Genomic DNA, 19,551 nt, shown 5'->3' with positions numbered 1-19,551 from the left:
AGAACTGAACTAAAAGCTTGCAGAACCCTGACTGATAATATAAAATAAAGAACAGAAGCAAACCGCAACAAAACTCAAACTATTCCATAAACCAGAACTAAAACAGAACATAAACCTAAGACAGAATCGGTAAAATAGAAAGAAGTACAAAATAAACCAATAACAAAACCCCAAATCATGACACTAGCTAGCTCAGTTGTCCACAGACTAAAGCTAGTACAACTGACTGCTAATTACTTGCTGTTGGCTTTGGGCGGTATAGCAAACCAGCTAAAACTATTTTTTAGTTTTTCTCCCAAATCATGGCTGAAGGCAGGACATATAGTTGTGATGAAAGCAAGAGGTGCTGAGCCCACACTTAACCTAAATAAACATGACAACACAGGAGGACGCACAGATAGCTGTAGCTATCACATCTGTTTTGTCAGAATCCACGATTACACGGCACCGCGGTGAAGACCCAACACACGGGAAACAGCCTGCAGAATATCATGATTTGATGGCGGACCTCACAGCTGATCCAGATAAATGGTGCCAAGTGACAAAAGTTGAACATGGTTCAACTTTGGTGTGTGGCGTCGCAAGCCCACGTGTGCATATTCACATGTACGAGCTGAAATTTCACATCCACAAATTTCGACGTTCGCTTGGCTGGAGGACGGCAGGCGAATGTCGCCTCATCACACAAGTTCCATAAGAAATGAATGGAGAGGGAGCAACGTCTCTACCCGTGTGTTGAGCCCATTACTTTTGGTTTCTCATGGCGCCTGCTGCTTCTGACAGTTTACATTTTTATTTGAAGCCATGATTGGCCAGCTGGATGCCTCTCTTGCCCTGAACGGATTCAATGGGAGCGGAGAGTGCGACACAATATCAATCTGACTTGCCAGGTTAGAGAATCCCAATTCCCACCAGGAAGTATTTATGTAGTATGATGGATTTTTTTTTTTTTTTTTGTACAAGCTGTTACATTTTATGTTTTTAGTAAATATTTGCATTTATATTGTAAGCAAAATGATATGCTACATGTGCTCACAAAACCATCATCCTCCCAGCCAGGTCCCCAAAGGAGAGGAGATGAAGAATAGATGACATTTGGAGCTCTCAGGCCTCATGCACATGTTTTTATTTTTACCTCCAGACTTTTTGGGAGCCATCTGTTTAAAGATTTAAAGAATATCGTGCTCTTGTCAGCCAGGGATAGTCAAGGAGCTTGACCAAGAGTTATAAAACAAGTACTGTCGAGTAAACGTACATCTCAATCTAGGGGCAAGGGGGAGTTAGAAACCAAGACACAACTGGCAAAAGAAATTAGTTTCAAGACCAGATAATGTTCATAGACGTGATGATATGTGCAAAGACTTCATGCATGCACATCTGACCCGCCGTGTTCCCTTTTGGTTGATTGAAGAATTTAGCAACTTCCTGATGTTTTCCCTGCAAACAGCCTCTGCTGCACATACTTGTGGGCTGTTTAGAGAACAGTTCGTTCTTGGCATCACGTCTCAGTCCTGACAGTCCTAAAGTCAACGGAGAATTGGGGGGGAAAAAAAGAGTGAGCAGATCTGACTGCTCATTCTGAAGAGCTAATTCCACATTATGCCTTACCTTGAATGACTCTATTAATCACAATTGAATGCATTCTCTACACAAAAAAAACTACTCAATAACAGCTCTAAAGTAAGAAAATCAGAAAATCTTTGTGTTTTTCTAAAGAACATTTGAAGGTTTCATGTTTGAATCTTAAAGACTTCCTTCTCTCCCGTCTCCTTGCTGATAATTGGCGTTCTTAGGCAGATGGCAGTTTTTAGAAAAAAAGCCACGTTTTGACACTGAGTGCCTCCCTTAAGACTTCTCCCCGATTTTCTGAAAAATGCCTCTGAATAGATCCCGACAAGCCATTACTGTTCTCCACTTTCTCCTGTTTATTTCTATTTACAGCAGTTAATACAATTATTCCCAGTCGTGACCTATTTAAGCGGAGCATGCTACGAGCCATTAGCATTCAGAGAGTCTACAAAGTTACCACATTGATGGATTTGTAAAAAGAGGTTGTGTTTTGTACCGCATGCGTAGGTGGAGGTTCAGAGGCCTCCTGTTTGTCTTCATTTAACTGATTTTCTGTTGCCATAGGAGCAGGCGTCTTTTTTTTTTTCCTTCCTCCCTTGAAAGTGCAGCACTTCAGAGCGCACTGTCTGGATTCAGATCAACAAGAAGGTGTCAGGGGAGTAGTCCAGGATTTTACTCTCATCATCGCTCCCATTACATGACTCGCAGCTCACTTTGGAGAGAATGTTTAGTATAGAACATCGTTTTTATTCCAAAACCATTCATGACGACGTTGTAATGTGGTTTTGGCAGATCTTTGAAACCAGCATGTATGTGCTGCCTGTTTGCAGAGAACATCAATCTTCTATTGTAAATGGGAATAGGTTTGGAGTTTCTTTGTCGTCCTGCTACATTGATTTCTTTTGGAAGGTTTTCAAATCTCCATGATGTAGGGTTTGATTTATGACTCCTTCATAAAAGACTTAAGAGACTTCTCTGTAAATCAGATGGAAAAAGAGCATTGAGCCCCCCCTGGTCAGTGAGAAATCTGGGGCGTATTTTCCTCTGCAGATCAGTGGCGCCTAACCTTTCCTGTCTGAAACATTTCATATTTCTCCTACATCTGACCAGCTTAGATCTCTTTTAGCCAATTGAATAATTCAGCTCATTTGGCTGCTCCTCGACGAAGTACATGCTGGCTTTCCTGGAAAGAAATCTTTTTTCTAGTCAGCATTGCATGATCAGCAGAATCCGACTGGACTGAACCAGACTGAGTCCAATTAATATGGAGTACATAATATTGTATATAATGATGGTATTTGTTGTTTCTTCGTACTGGATTAAAAAAAAAACTGGAAAACATGTAGTGACAGTAAGATAACATAGTTTGTGAAGGATTTAATCATTTAGTTTTAGTAAGTTGTATAATTTACAGACTGTATTAATAAGTCTCCAAATGTATTGAGTTCTATTGATAAATCCAATACTATTGGTGTTAAGATGTTTTGTTTTTTTAGTACAAGAAAGAAGCTGCATCTTTAATTCATAAGTAAACTTGCACTCCTTGGCCACGTTCATATTGTGCACCTGTTCAATTGTTCATTAACCCAATTAAATCAAATACGATAAACCTCGTGCATTAATTGATTTAGATGTGATGAAGATAACTTGTTGAATATCAAATTGAATATCAGAAAGTGGAGGAAACGCGACGGAAAAAACTTTGAACAAGGAATGATGGTTTCGTGCCAGACAGGCTGGTGTGAGTATTTCAGAAACTGATGATCTGCTAATATTTTTATTCACAGCCATCCCTCAGGTTTAAAGACTGGCTTGGAAAAAAGAAAACACAGAGTAATCTGTAGTTGTGTTAAAGAAAATGCCTTGTTGCCTTGTGGCCATGGGAGAATTAGTAGCCTGGATTAAGGTGACAGAAACAGTAGCTCAAATAAGCTCTCGTTACAACCACAGCATGCAGAGTGCCATCTCTGAATGCACAGCCTACGGTATGAGAGCTTGGAGCCGGTGGACTACAGCAGCAGATGACCACACTGAGTGCTCTCCTGACAGCTCAGGATGGCTGTGATGAGCCTTGATGACATCAGGAACTTTCACTTGGTAGAGTCAGGACTTGGTGTGGACATCATGAAAAGGTAGATACATCCTGCCTTGCATTAATGGTTCAGACTGGTGGTGTAATTATCCTTCCTCTCATCCATCCATCCATCCATCCATCCATCCATCCATCCATCCATCCATCCATCCATCCATCCATCCAGCCAGCCAGCCAGCCAGCCAGCCAGCCATCATCTTTAGTGGATTGAGGTATGGTGTAATTATGTGAAGTATAATTTCTTACCACCATTCAGGTGCCATCATAATTTAGCATCATATATTGTACGCCACAGCTTAGCTACGTATTCTTGCTGACTATATCAACCTCTTTATAAATACACTGTCCCCATCTTGTGATGGCTACTTACACCGGTATGAGGCATCATGTCACAAAGCCCCCAAACATCTCACACTGGTTCCTTGACCACTTTACTTCAAAGGCCTCCAGACCTTCAATCCAATGGAGCACTTTTTTTAGGGACAATGGAAACTAGCATCAGTTTCCTTCCACTTCATAATTTTATACTATTTAGTATTGGGTTATCATGAAAAAGTTCAACTAAATAAGTAGAAGTCTGCATTTCTTCCATCACAAAATGTAAAAAAAGGTCTACAAAGGCTACAAATATTTTGGCAAGATGTTGTGTGTTGTTGACAGTAAATTAAACAAATATGTGACTATTTAGACTAAGGTTGGAAATTCAGTCAAATAGCAGAAATATTTATACACAAAGACATTTTCTTTAACAATCCTGGCAGCAAAAGTTATCCAAAAGCAGTGATGCTTTTTGATATGGGCTAAATGGGCAGAGCGACATTGGAAAAGGGAACAGACAATCACCAGATAAACAATAATAGGTTTTCTGTAAGTTATGCCCTGAAAATATATATATTTTTTCTTTTTTCTTATAGTGTCCTGTCTGACAATGTGGCAATTGTTGTCTTAATGCCAAAAAGAGCCCAACAGATTTTACTTTCACAAGAGAAGCAGTACGGCTTTCGCCATAGTGCTCCGACCTAAACATATTTTTTTTCATGGCTTTTATACTTCTGCAGTCAATAGGAAGTTGCACCCTGCACGTCTAGAGCATGTGCCACCTGCTTGCTTCTGAATTTAGGGAAACTAGCTTACATGCTATGTATCCCCCAGAATCTTAGTTTTATGTACTTTCATGGACTTGGTAGGGCACTACTCAGGCAAGCACCGCTACTGACTTCAGGTAAAATCTTATATCCTAATTTTTCTCAAAAATTGTATTCCTACTATTTGATTTGGTGTTTCTTGTTACAGTACACCCCATTTATAGCCTGGTTTTAACTTTTCACTGTAGTTTAAAAGGATCTTTGACACTACAGAATTGAATGCAACCACAGAGAAAGCAGAGACTGGCACTGGTAATATGAAAGAAGCGTGTTTTATGGGTGATGTCTTCACCACCTAAAGATAATAAGAAAAGATGACTTCTTTTAAGTTTGTCATGTTGTTTCGGTTAAGTGATATATCCTTTTCAACACTGCCAGAGAGTCCCCGTTGAAAAAGTGGGTCAATGGAGCTATTTTTAGTAGCCATTGCACACCCCCCTTTTGCAAACAAGCAAATGCAAAAATTCTGGATGAAACGGCACCCAGCCACATTGAACAAATATTCAGAGTGAAATCAAGGTGTTCAGCTTGCCGGTAAATGGGGTAAGCTATTTATCTGGTTTCAAACTTCACCTCCCTGCTGAGATGAGATGATGCATGAGGGCATGAAATGACTGGGAAGGAGGCGTCTTTGCCTCCCGAATTGCCTTTGATAAACTGGGGGGGGGGACTTGTAAGACTTTTGGGTCCCTCTGTTCTAAAGTGGGCTTCTGTTTCATCATCTCCCGGTCCCGGAGCCTTGCGTGGCTACCTTGTTGTAATCCCTCCTCGTTTTCTCGGTTTCTCTCTCATATCGCCTTTTTTTCATTCCCAAACACATCATTTGAAAAGGAAGTGTTTTCTGCCTTCCCCTCCGTTAGAAGTGACACAGTGGGCGATGATGTGATGGAAACGTACCGGAGACGGCGTCCTCACATGCGCCAGCCCGGTTTAATGTTCTGCAATTGCGCACAAAAGTTTGTTAACTAACAGAGCACGAAGTGGCGTATGCTGAAACTGGAGTCGGAGAAAAATGCGAGCGAGCCCGATATAGTTTGAAAGAAGAAACCAAAGAAGTGAAGCAGTATTAGACAGGCCTCAGCCAGGATCATATGCTGTTAATGAAGGCAGGGAAGCAGTGAATTACTGCGTGCCTTGAAATCAGACTCAATAAATCACATGAGAGTGGGAATGGCCCCAACAAATGGGCGAGAGGACGGCAGTGGAGCAGAAAGGCATTTTGCGACTGAGCAGAAAATTCACTGTATTCCTGCGGGCGTTGCATGACAAATCTGTGAACTCCAACTAAAGAGAGGTGGAGCATTGTTTGCAAGAATTCATGAATGGCTGCTTTCACCCGGGTCCACGCTTGGACATAGGAGGCTTACGTGACATCAAAAGGATGCTGATGCTGACAGAGAACGCCGGCTCTGGGCTGGTTTCTCCAGGTGCGTTTCTCCCAGCGGGGATCCATGCCAGTGACACCCAGAGCACCAGGGGAGCCGTGCCAACCTTTTCATCACCGCAGGGAAAATCTCTGCTGCAGCTGCACATCCCAGGGGCCACAACTTTCATCCTTCCAGACACCGTGGCACAGGTCACGTTTCCAGGAAAACCCCATTTGTACTTTCACACGCAAAATGAAACTCTTGTGATGCAATATCTGGTAAAGTGTGAGTTTCTCATTTCTGTTGTGCTCATGTTTTTTTTTTTTTTTTCCTTTCGAGCTAGAAATGAAAGTAAGGAGAAAGTTTCTCAAAAAAAAGTCTGATAAGGTTATGTAAAAGGAAGCTGAAAATATCCTACCTTGCTCAAAGGCAGCGGTTAAGCGTAAATGTGTTACTTGCCACTGTTGATTCATCAACTCCACTCCAGCTTTAATCCTCCTGACATTGGTCCCACATATCAAGGCAATCATTTTTCTGGCTACTTTTCAACACGAGTCACACCAGGAGCCCGAGGTGAAAGTCCTCCTTAGATGGGTCGGAAACATCAAAAGTTCGGAGGAATCATACGACGTCGGGTCGTTGCTTCCTGCAGAGTTTCTGAGGCCACGTGGGAGAAGTCCGGGGTGACACTGCATGTCATCCAAAAGAGCTGCTTGGATGGTGAGGACACACGCCAGAGGGCCTTGTCTGCTCTACAGTCAGAGGTGACATGAGGAAGATGAGACAGAATCAGGCTGGCAAAAGAAAGCAAGTAAGACACAAATCAACAGAAGTAGAATACAATTATGATTATCCTTCTTATCAGGTCTAATGCATCTACTTGCAGACTGTTTTAATGCATGTTAAACATGTTGTAATCACCCATGTAGGACATGAATCTGCTCCCTGTGGTGCTGCTCTGTTTGTTCTGCTGCTGCCTGATCATCACTGGATCAACACTGCCACTTAGTGGCCACATCATCTCAACCTTTGGCTAAAAACGATCAGGAGTAAATCCTGCGCTGTTTATCTTTTTCACCATGTCTGCAGTTCATTCGAAAGTTTTCACACATTTTTAATAAAACATCTATACTTCTCCGCATCTGATTGTCCAAAAAGAATTCACTCTGACATTTTGTTTCCCTCTCACGGCCTCTGTTGTGGTGAATAGTGTCGTGTTTTACTGCATGTGCAGTCAACATGGAAGGTTTCTGTTGCTCCTATTTCAAAAACACTTGAAATAGCAAGTTTTTCTATTTACTTATTTGAAAGGGAGAGAGCATGTTAATGCTCTCTCCCTTTCCATGTGCGTCAATTGCCTTTGAATGCTCTGCTCTGTAAAATACATGATGATAGCAGCATGAATGTAAACACATTCATGTTGCTATGTTGTAAATGTTAATTACCACCCGTTGTGCCAGGGGTAAGGGAAGAAAAAACAATATTACACAGCACATGTCTAAAATAAAATACATTCTTTCTATGTAAAACACATCTTTCTAGTATAAATACTCGTAGTGCACAATACAATTATGATAATAGATTATTATACAAAGTACACCAACACAGTTGAACATGCTTACATCCATACTTATCCATAAACACATTTTACTTTGAAGACACCATTCATCCAAAGAACCATTGGAATACTGTACATTATAGTTCATATTACCGGTGAGTGCATTTCTGATTTGAACAGTGCCAGCTTTAAAGGAGTTGTATGTGGGACATTCTCTTAGTGATTGTGGTAGACTGTTCCATAGCTTTCCACAGTGAAATGACAACAGAGTCAACCCAAATGTGGTACGCCTGTGAAGTATTGGTACGTCACTTCTGGTGGTGGCCCTCGTCCTCTGTGTACTGATGATAGGGTTAATACATTTGCTTAGTGAAGGGGGTGCTAGAGAATGCAGCACTTTATAAATCAGACATCCATCCATCCATTTTCTGACCCGCTTAATCCCTCATGGGGTCGCGGGGGTCGCTGGTGCCTATCTTCAGCGTTCACTTGGCGAGAGGCAGGGTACACCCTGGACAGGTCGCCAGTCTATAAATCTATAAATCAGACACATGAGTTTTTTTAAATCATGTTATGGAAGTCCAATATGTTATGTTTTTTTCAAGATGTTAACATGATGGTGAGATTCTTTTTTTAAGCAAGTATTTTCAGTGCTTTTTTTATACAAACTTTCTGTAGTTTTTAGATTTGTGGGACGAGCAAGTGAGCACCTTGTTAAGCAATAGTCCAGGAGGGATATTATCATAGAGTGGAAGAACATATTAGTTGCACTTAGGTTTAAGATATTTCTTTTTTTGAATCTTTTTTTATGTATGTTAAAAAAAATGGAAATAAAGAAATAAAAATAGAAAAAAGTAAAAAAAAAAATTTAAAAGAAAAAAAAAGAAAAAAAGTTAAAAAAAATGTTTACGATATTTCTTATACGTCAAAGAAATTGGATGTTAAATTTAATAACTTGTGCCACCTTTCTTACATGGCATTTAAGTGATAAGTTAGGATCCAAAATTTCTCTAAGATATTTAAATTCTAAAACCACATCAAGTTCTGTGTCATTCATAAATATGTTAGATTCAGGGGCCTCTAGCTGGCATTCTGAGAAATACATAGACAGTTTTTCTGGTGTTTAGTTTTAGGCAAGAATCTGTGAGCCAATCATGCACAGAGGACAACGCAGATGTAAGGGTGTCAGCAGCTTGTTGGACATTTTGTGCTTGAGTATGAATTACTGCATCATCCGCATACAACTGGGGAAGAAATAGTAGGAAATGCATTTGGTAAGTTATTAATAAAGAGAAGATAAAACTGGCCCAAGAATTGAGCCCAGTGGAACGCCAACATTGCAGTCTAAGGAAGGAGATTTCACCTTATCCATCACTACAAACTGTGTACTAGAGCATACTAGAGCATCCTTATACACTTTTAATACATATGTATTATGTCCATATGCGTCAAGTGCCTTTGAATTATTAATACTATTAATCATTCTGGCTACTTCATAGTCTGGAATTTCAGTAAGTCATTGTGGGTAATCATGTATGCCATGCTGTCACCAGCTAATTGATCCAAACAACTACCCTGACTCTAACCTGACCATTTTGCTTTCCTATGCCACAGTAATATAAATTAAAGAGTGAAGCTGGAAATGCAGTATACAATTATCTAAACATGGACCAGCTGCCGGTTTTGACCTACTGAGGTTTTTGAAGATCATACTTTCAACACTGCTAAAGATGTCCATAATACAAGTTTTGTACCGGTTTAAAGACCTCTGATAAGATGCTAGAGACGTGCTGGAGTGATCAGGGTTTTCTCTGGTTCTGTGGTGCACACGGTGATGCCACCCTGGCCCTCCCTCACCTGTTGCTGGACACCATTAGTCAGCTGGCTGAAAGAAGGCAACTACATTTTTCTCACAACTGAAAGGAAGAAAAATTAATTCAGTGGAAATATTTCCACCTGCGAAATATTTAAAATATATAAAATAGTGGTGAAACTAAGACTTCCCCTTCTCACTCTTATTTAGGTGACGTTTCAACACTATAGCTGACAGGCTGAGAGTGGCATGGCCTGCAGGCTGACCACCTGAGCAGATATCCTACCTGTTTTTTCAGCTGGTTAATATGTTGCGCAATAAAGACTTGGAAACACTCCTAAATTTGGCTAATGTGTGTTCTGTATTTTTGTTCAGGTCTATCTAATTTTGGTAGAAAATCTGTTTCAAAACAGTAGGAATAATTGTTACTTTCTCTTTCTAATTAAAACCAGTTTGAATGAGTTATATTTTTGGTTTAAACTGTAGATTTACCCTCCCCCCCCCCCCTCAATGTTACGGTTAATTTGTTCATATCAACCATTTCTATTAAATTAGGAAATCCTTTTTATTACCAGAGTGAAAAAAAAAAGATTTGTTGGCTTTGCCTCTGGTGACTGAATTCAGGATTTATGAGTCTGCTGGAGTTGGACAGGTTTGACTATATTATTTCACGTTAGGACTCCAGAGTAGTTTCAGCTCTGACAGAGGTGCAGTGGATCAGCAAAGCCAAACTCAAGGCCTAGAACAGACAACAGACATGTTGCCCTTCCACCAACCTTTCAAAATAGAAACATATAAGTCAAAACGTCTTACTTGCTGCATTTCAAACTGCACAGCCGCTTAGTTTTACATGTCGCCTTATAACTCCAAATGTGAGGCACCTTTTATTTGATCTTGACAGAAGAGGTCAGCCGTTCATCTCAGGAAACAGAACGGCCAGCTGTCACTCTGATTTCTGTTTGTAGTATAACTTTCTGGCTTTCCAGGCACCAAACTGAGCAGACTCTTCTGAATCTCTCAGTCATTGACCTGAGCTGTCCTAATGAACCGTAGCTAACCGGGCAGCGCTCAGTCTCCCCAAACAAGGTCAAGTGAAACAGTTCTCCACAGTCAGCTGGAAGTGGATCCCCACGGCGATGTACAGAGAAGTCAACTCGGGGTCAGAATGTGCAGCTCTCCCACGCCACATGGCTGTAGGCTCAGGTCGGCATACGGTAGTTCTGACACGCACTCTACTCTTCAGTTGAAATTCATAGAAATAATATTTTCTGTGGACTCATAGGATGGTTTTGACTGATTAGAAATGTTACAGAAATTATTCTGTAAAGGGAAGCTTATTTAGAGAGTTATTTTTGTTGCGTATTTCCCTAAAATCGGTTTATTATATCTAGAAAAATGTCCCTCCTTGAATAAAACTGTAATTTTCTGTGGAGCTTTCACTGGACCAAAACATAATGTTGGGGCATTTTTCAGCTCATCGAGCTTCTGCTGAGTTAATGAACCCTCATGGCCCATCAGCTTCAGTAAGGTTTGAGCAATTCTCAGAGGGAAAAAAGAAGCTGACACTATTGCTCTGCCTCAGCACATAAAGAAATCATGGGCAGAAAAACTTGCATGGTCACAGGGGTTCATGTTACATCTATAATACTCTGCAAATACATTGCGGGTTCAAAAAAGCATCTCTGTGTTCATGAAATAAAATATGATTTTTTACGTGTCCTGTCTGGACACATAAGCAATAATAATGTCATGTCATGTTCAATGGACACAGAAACGTGAAGGTAGAAGAGAATAAAAGGACAAAATGCTGAAAGGGAAAAAAGGTGAACGATAATGAGGAAAGGGAGAGAGCAATATAACATCCTCTGAGTCTGCTTCTACACCTGCAAAGAGAGATATAAAAAGAACAGCAGAACCAACGCCTTGATTTAATCACTGCAGAATACAGTAATAGTAATAGTAATATCATCTTTATTGTCATTGAAACATACATTGAAACATACATACATGGTATTATTTAATATGAAATGTGTAAAGTGACAGCTAAAGCTATTGATAAGTGTTTTCTGTGTAAAAGTGAGTTTGTAAGCACCTGGATCCAAGCACCTGTAGGTGTTTGCAAGAGTGCACTTGTGTACGTCAGGTTTATCCCTAAGACAAACGCTCAATAGGGATTGTGAGGAGCCAAAGACCCGCCCCGAGAACGCTGAGGCAGACATTGGGGAAACCAGAACCCCAGATGCCCGAAGGGACCCCTGGAGCAAGGGTGCCCAAGAGGGACCAACACAGGGATAGCCGCCTCCCCCACCCCAGGGAAGAGCAGAGAGGAGCCCCAGGAAACCCTCCAATGGCCACAGTGCTGTAGCCCCCGGGAGCTGCGACAACGAGCTCATGGGCTCTGCCAGCAGCCAGTTACACCGAGTGGATTCAGCCAGGGGCCCAGAGCCACATGGCCCAGGCCCCACAAAGCAGCTGCCAGGAGTGAGCCAGCGCACACCCGAGCACCCACTTCCATACACGAGGACCACCAACGCACTAGCAGGCCAAGGCACCAGCCAACAGAGGGGAGGAGGACGGGGGGCTCCACATTTAGTGGAGACCTAAGATATCCCAGAAGAGGGGGCTGTCCCAAACTCAGCCAGACAAAAAGACAAGCAGAAAACCAGGTACACATTTACACGTTCCCACCCTAGCGCCCCCGCATGCAAACAGTCTTACCCATTCAAAAAAAGGGATGCAGTACACACACTCGCATTCACCACACGCATCCTATACTCCCGGGTCCAGCACCGGGCCTCCAGAGGGGTATCCAGCCCCCAGACCCGGGAGGTGAACCCCATCATCAGAATGGGGGGGAGGGGGGGGGGGACGACCTCAACCTGACCTACCTGGTCCATACTCCGGCCACAGACAATCCACAGGCCCATCCACCCGGAGATGGGGCCAACATGAACCGAATGGGCCAGCCAACCAGAGCCTTCCCCACACCCTGCCCTCCATACTTAAGCCCTACCCCCATATTCCATGGGAGAGCAGAAGTGCTAGCCCCAGCCAACCCCCAAGACACAACGCCCATCCCCAGCCCTAAGCCCCCCCCCCTCCCCAACATGCCCTTATCTCCCCACCAATTATTGCCCTTCATATGTGTGCTGTGGGAATGTTATAAATTAAAGTGTCTGATAGATAAAAGGTGACAAGGCCGTTCAGACAGTGGATACTTTGCAGAAAATCCAAATCGGATTTTTTTTTTTTTTTTTGGTGGGTGGGCGGTGAAAAACCTGAAACTGAGCCGTTCACACTGCCGTGAAAAAGACAGATGCAGGTTGCAAAATTGGTGCCAAGGATGTCACAAGACAGTGGGGGGGATCCTCCCTGCTCTCCAGCGATGCCCCCACAGCCCAAGGTCCTACATGTGTGGCAGCGTGTTGGAGCAGGCAGAGGGGAGCGTTCGGGGATGGGAGGAAAGCCTGGGGCGCAACATGCCCTCCCAGGAAGCCAGCACCCCTGGTGGCTCCAATAGGCCCCCCATTCTCCAAAAACCCACTCTGAGGGGGAGGCACCAACAGCCGTGCCACCAGTGTCTGCGAGAGACAGGTGGCGAGGCCCGAGAGCCAACCGCAAACTAAAACCAACACCACACCTTCCCCTCTCCACCCACACCCCCTGGACCGTCCCAACTCCCCAAAGGAGGGTCAGGATGCTCTGGAAGGAGAGAGAAAAAACACCCTAGTCAGCCAGCCCACCCCAACCATACAGACCCCTGTTCCCAGGATATAACCGTCACGAGACAAGGAGCCGGACACAGAGCAATCTAAGCTACCCCCTGCTGCCTCACCACACACACACCAAAGAAAAGTTATATTAAACCCACCCCAAGACTAACATTAAAACAGTTCTCCCCCCTATAACAAAATTAACCCCTTGAAGTGGTGAGCATCTGCCATGAGATGTTAATATCCATATCCCCCTCCAGCTACCACACTTTCTATACGAGACAGATCAAACTATTTGCAAATATTACACGTGAAAAATCCCACAAACAATCGTGGTGTGGAAATTAAAGAAACATCAATCACAGTTGACCAGGTAATATCAGATTATTACCCTCCAAGTGCTACTCTTCAAACTTCAATTTATTTGCCTGCTTCTGCATGTATATGTCTATATCTGTTATTTTAGTTCTCATGGTGATCTTTTGACAGCAAAAGACATGAAACCATAGGAGCTGGGATTCAAAAGCTGCAACATGACGTTAAGTTACAGGCGAACATAAACTGCTCTTATCTCTTGAGTGAACCGCATGCTGCACAGCTCACCCTTCCATTATCGTGCTCTACATACTGTCTCGTTTCACCTACAACATCCACCAGAATTAAGCTATGTATTATTGACTCTGTGATTAATTTATGTTTAGTTCCAGGGACGGCGTAGATGTATGTCTTTGGAGAACCCTGAAAAGCTACGCAGAGAGGCTGAGTCAGAAACTGAAGGAGTAGCATAGTACAGTGATGCCAATTGAAATGCTTACAACCTGGCGACAGTGAAGACTTCAAAAACATGCAGTGTTGATTACTTGGCCTAGATACAACAATGCAGATTTCGCTTATCTTCCCTCCTCTGAATGATGTGATGCATCATAGCACATCATATAAGGCAAAGTGTTTCTGAGTTGAATCGCTTACAGAAACGTACTTGGGCAGAAATCCCATATTGGGTTTCCTACCACAAGGCCTGTGATTCACTGAAGTTCAGGGCCTGAATATATCTGGGCTATGCGAGGTTGAGCTCTATCCTATTTTAGTGAAATTCTAAACCCTCTGAGGAATAATTTCAAACAACTTGTTAAAAAAAAATCAATGAATCCAGCAGTTGAGAATTGAAGTCAAAAATCTCACCTAGTGCCTGACTACCAAAGGTTGGTTTTAGGCAATCACAGTATCAAATGAAAACATAAACAGCAGATGTCATGAGAAGCTTGAGAAACTAGGGCTGGACAATAATGCAATAGAAGAGTTTTCCTTCCTTTTGCTTTCTAGCCTATCATGTAGGTTATACTACAGTCAATACATCCTCCCAACCAATCACAAACACAGACCCATGAACGCTCCATCACACAAACGTCGAAGAGTTCAGAGAGCATGTGTTCTTTATTTTAAAAAAGGCCATTAAGCAACAACATAAAATGGCCATGGCTGCACTTAACATATATGTTTTGATAATTGTCAATATCGATCTATCTGATTTCACAGATGTGATAGCAGCAGCTACATGTGCGTCCTCCAGCGCTGATATGTTTAATGGTTTGGCTGTGGGCTCATCAGCTCTTGCTTTCATAGCACCGGTACGTCCTGCCTTAAACCACAATACTGCAACATGATTAACCAGAGCTGTTTTTGGTTCAGATTCAAACGGTTGAAGCTGGAGTGATACAAGATGGAGTCTCGTGTGTTTCTGGATGCACAAATGGCTTCGAGAATTCATCTTGCAGGTAAGGTTAGCAATACATGTGAGAAGGACGAGGTGAGGTGGTGAGCAGTTGTGCCTCCTCTCTGATGGCGCTGTTTCTCACACACTGACTGATGCAGGCAGGGCTGCAGGCCCATTGCTGTCTCTCTTTATATCCCAACTATAAATGTTTGGTTACACATGCATTACACATGCTGATGTTCCAAAGTCTGTGTATATTATTAATGGGCAATATGTACAGTGAAAATACACGAGGTGAGGCAAAAAAGAAACTGTTGTAAGAATAGCAGACCCCATTATTTATTTATTTTGCATATGCCCGTGTGTATGTCATGAAACAAGTGGCAAACTCTGCTTTTATGGGTTTGATTACATGAAATGAAGAAAAATGGGTTCTTGGCTTGTACTGCTAACTGAAGTTAGCATCACAACAATTAGCAGGTCCTACTTGTTTTTCAACTTTCAACCAGAATACACTGAACTTACCCCCAGATCCCAAATCCTTCGTGATTGCTCCATTCTTTCCACGTACGTTCATGTCCGACCGACGGAGCAACTACGCTGTTGTGTTAAATGATGAGAACAGTTCCACATCCTCCGTGACTACTCTGAACGTCACCGTCAAAGGACCCGCTCTCCGTCGTTCATGGTCAAATTACGGGAGAACTCTCATTTTCTGTTCCTTTCCAGGCTGTTGGGCTCCGGTCAGGTCAAGCTCCACAACTGCAATTGCAGCTAACAGGAAAAATCAACAACCTCCAGTTTATCAAAGGTTTTTTAAGTTAAATAGTATAAATAGAGATTGTTAACCACAAATTAAATACATGTTTTAATATTCACAATAACGGTTTTATTCAAATATCACATGAAAACCACTCTTTTTGCACCAAATAAGGAAGCGGATTTGTCATTTCAACATTTGATTTGAAATGTGGCGATCCTGTCCAATTGGATTTGCGTTCTGCTTGTAATGATGATGATCACACATGCTCTCCTCAGGATCCAAGAAACCTTGGAGCAGAGCTAGACAGAGTAACTAAGGTGTAGTAGACTTTGCTTTTCTCGTATTCACAGTGGAGGTCTGAAACAGAACGTACGCGTAGAGGAGCGGAGGATGTGGAATCCCGCGGTCATCAAGAAGGATTAGTGTCAAAACAACGACTTGGAATGGTTGTCCGTGCTTTTATTTACTCTTTAACTGCAGCACATCATATGTGAAGATTAAGGAGATAAACCGACTTTTTTTTAATTAACACTTTTAAATACATTTTTATTCAGTTAATAGGATAAACAGAGTTTTATTTTCTCCATTTGTGTTTAGATTTTAATGTCCTAATCAAATAAACCTAGTTGGGACTTGAAATAAAGATTACTCACCAACTACCGTTTTTCAAATATACAGAAAGATATTATACAAAAGGTTGAAAACAAACACGCTAAGATAAATGTCACTTATTGTCCATTGAAATTGTAAAGTATCCATCCATCCATCCATCCATCCATCCATCCATCCATCCATCCATCCATCCATCCATTTTCTACCACGTTTATCCATCATGGGGTCACGAGGGGTGCTGGTGTCTATCTCCAGCTGTCAATGGGCGAGAGGCGGGGTACACCCTGGACAGGTCACCAGTCTATTGCAGATTATAAACTATACTAATATTATTACTGAAGTGAAACAAAAAACATTTATTAGTAGAATTGGGAAATGTGTGAAATATATAATATAAAAATAAATATAAAAACATAACCTTTTTTAGATCTAAAAAATGTTGACCATTAAAGTAATGCAATAAATACTTATTTTTAATAGGGAAAGCTCTCACACTGGAGCATGCGCTAAAGAAGATCCTTTATTTTCAACCATATAGTTTTAATTCAAGAACTGTCTACTGTGCTCTGCCTAAAAAGGATGGATCGATGAGATTCTGGTGTCTACGTCTATATCCCTGTTAAGCATGGTTTATGCTTGACGCGTCTGCGTGGTCCGCTCAGCCATATTGTTTCACGGCCAAAAGTTTCTGCTCCGCACACCTAGGAAAGTTCCTAACTACGCGGACAGTCCCGTTTGAAAATACATGGTGGATGAGCAAATGCTCCTTCTAGCGGAGGTTCGTGAATATGGACATCTTTATGATTCGGTCCATAAAGATCACCGTCATCGACAAATTGTTAACAGTTCCTGGAGAGAAATCGGCATCCCAAATGGGCGGCACCCACACGAGGAGAGGCGGCATCGCAGTGAAGGCAAGCAACCTTCTTCCGGGATGGAAAAATAACACCAGAAAATAATTAATATTTCACAACAAATGAATTCTCTGTAGTACCAAAGGCAATATTTCATCATATATATGCCTATAGCTGACTTTGAAAGGCTTAAAAGAAAGCATGATATAGAACCTTTAATGGTTCTTTTTCATTTTCAAAACAAAAACAATATCAGAATCTCCCTCTGAGCAGCCAGTCTAACTACAGCTTTGCAAGAATCCAGCTCTTATTTCATTTTAGATTTGTTTAGCTCCTACATATAAAGGTGATTAAGAGATCCAGTTTATCAAGTGTTTCTTTTACTAAGCACTTGAGACACTTCATCAGGAACCTACAGATGAATAAAAGGTCCTTTGAAATCCCTAGAAATAACTACTTGACAGCCGACCAAAATATCAATCGCTTTAGAAAAAAAGAAGAAGCAAATGTGAAGATCAGAAATAATGGCTGCAGGCTATCCACAACATTTATGAGAATGACAATTTGAGGCTGCAGCCCGTGGGAGTAGCTAAGCAACCGTGAAGAAAGGATGCCTTAAGAAACCACATAATGCCTAGATTCCTTTGACAGAAGCAGAATATGACTGGATTGGCTTTAAGACACTGCAAGAGCTCTCTGACAGAGCTGTCATTGGGAAGGAGTGGCCTTCGCCGTACGCCATGTCAGGAAGCATTAAAACGCATGCAAACTGATGTCTGACTGCTGCCATTCAAAGATTTTGGGGGGAAGAAAAGGTCTCAACTCGCTTTTACTTCTGGTTCGTGTCACATTACTTGATTTTTTTTTTCAGTGTCCGGTTGGACCGTCTGGTGTTTCAGGCAAACAGTGGGAGTGTTTGACCAAGGACAATCAGAGCAAGCTAAATCATAAGTGTTACAGACATTTGTGAAAGATCGTTTTGGCTCAGCCAGGCTCAGTGTTTCCCAGTGACTCCGAAAATAGTACATGAACAAGTCAGTGTTGAACTAGTGATGGACTAAACATTGACAGGGTTACACCATTATTTGGATGGTATGGCCCTGAACAAATATCGGGAGAGAGATTGGATTATGTGCGTGGTTAACCTACAGTTATATGTGTCAACACGTTTGTCACTGCAAATAAGGAGGGGCCCTCAGTTGAAAGAGGTTGTGAACCACTGCTTTAATGCACACAATAAAGGACTTTTAAAGGACGTGTCAGGGACATGAAGTTGCAAGCCATGGGATCAGAATTTGCATGATGAGATGCAAAGTAGGCACAGCCGACATTTTGCTTACTTTGGGACTCACAGTATACCAGCTCATTTACTATATGACTTAGGGTCACATTTTTTGTTCTGGCAAATAGTTTTAATATGTTCAGAATATAGAAACATGACAAGTTTGTCTCATTTCGGCTTCTGAAATCAGAAATAGTGAAGTGAACATGCCGCCTCCCAGTGGGTGCACCAACGCCTATGTATTTAGAAACTATTAATTTTAAGTTATGAGAATGCTTTCATTTTTTATGTTGGTTATAAGACTTTGCCAGAATATGTATTTATAAAAGCAATGCTTGATTTTTGCTAATTAAAAGCCAAATAAGTTACAAACAGTCCCTTTAAGCCTACCTGTCTTGATAATATATATATATATATATATATATATATATATATATATATATATATATATATATATATATATATATATATATATATATATATATATATTTCTGCGCCAAAACATGACCATAGTTTATCTAAGTCCCAAACAAAGGTCATTATTTTTGGTCCCAAAAATGGAAAGTGTCGAGATCAGCTGTAGACTCACTGATGCTTGAGGTTAAAGAGCGTGCCTTTAATGATTTTTACATATCTCTAATTGTTTTTGGTTGACCTCTTTGGAGCCCCTCAGAAGTCTGACAATAACTGAAAGCTCTACTTCCTGTCAAGAATACACTGAAATATTAGAGGCTAGGGCTTTATCATTCAGATCTTTATTTGATAGGAGAACAATTAAATATTTGGTATTTAACAGTGGGGCTTCTTTTATTTTTTAACCAAGCTCTGCTACAATCTTTTAAACATATTACCCAAAGATAAGGAGTTACAGTAATCCAGCCAAAAAGTAACAAATGGTATCTTTCCCTCCTTGATGCCTAATTTTGACAACTGGTGTAGAAATGTATTTGGTTTGGAGAGATTGATGATGACAGCTTTGGCTCTCTCAGCTGTCAAGATGACCACGAAAAGAAGAAAACACAACTCGCTCTGATTAGAAGTTTTTTTTGTTTGTTTTGTTTTTAGCACA

The sequence above is a fragment of the Fundulus heteroclitus genome, chromosome 9 (genome assembly GCF_011125445.2).
Source record: "Fundulus heteroclitus isolate FHET01 chromosome 9, MU-UCD_Fhet_4.1, whole genome shotgun sequence".
Classification (NCBI taxonomy): Eukaryota; Metazoa; Chordata; class Actinopteri; order Cyprinodontiformes; family Fundulidae; genus Fundulus; species Fundulus heteroclitus.
This window is presented reverse-complemented; position numbering follows the sequence as displayed.